Source organism: Oxyura jamaicensis, chromosome 2 (assembly GCF_011077185.1).
Source record: "Oxyura jamaicensis isolate SHBP4307 breed ruddy duck chromosome 2, BPBGC_Ojam_1.0, whole genome shotgun sequence".
NCBI lineage: Eukaryota > Metazoa > Chordata > Aves > Anseriformes > Anatidae > Oxyura > Oxyura jamaicensis.
The window spans coordinates 4,183,033-4,183,938 of record NC_048894.1 but is presented as its reverse complement, the minus strand read 5'-3'; positions in this window follow the sequence as shown (position 1 = coordinate 4,183,938).

Here is a 906-nt window from a genome sequence, read left to right as displayed (position 1 = left end):
GTGCCAGTGTTTTTTATTCTGCTTTTTAACTCACTTTCTGGTATTTAACAGATTGATGCAATGCTTATATGGCTATATACTGTAATTCTCTAAGAAGTAATGAGCGCATACAAAGATATTGCTTGCACCATTCTCAGGTATTCTGATAGCCCCCATGGAAGAAAAAGCAGCTTGGAAAACTGCATAAGGTAAAACCACACACTTTCATGGCAGAATATAAATACTTAGTCTGGAATTGTTGAGAGCTCTGCAAACCCTGGTTGGGAGTATAAATATCCCAGCCTCCACTGAATGAAAGGAATGAATGTGACACTACTGAAATTAAGGGTGTGGCTCAGCTCTCTTTATGCCACATAGCTGAAGTGGGTTCCTCTCCGGATGTCTTTTACCATCCTTTAAAGGAAGGTTTCTGCCCTGGTAGCTGAGACACAGCACCACATGATGTGCACATTTGTAATCTATTCCTGTCCAAGCCAGTGGGTTTATTGTAAGTCACTGCTGGGTAAGCATGTTTGAGCCTCCTCTGAACACAGATCCTGACCCTAATTTACCTGTGAGACGGGGAATGTCCACTGCATGGATGACTCTAAAGGCAAGCATGTCTTAAACCGAGTAAGCTCTAGAAAAGCTCATTTTATGCCAGCACCACTGTTTGCTGTCTCTGAAGGAAATCTGAGACCTAACATAATTTAAACCATTTTTGTTTGCTTGTTTTTAGATTACTTCTGTAGCAACTTAGCTCACTTTTATTTGGAAAACTTTCAAAAGATACTCCATGGTTCTGCACAATTATGTTTTTCTGCTAGGAAGTAAAAGAGTGGTATCCATGTTATGAGTGTGAGTTTACTTACAGTTACCACTGCATGGAATAATTAATCTATTTCTTTCAGTTTGTTTTTATTTTTT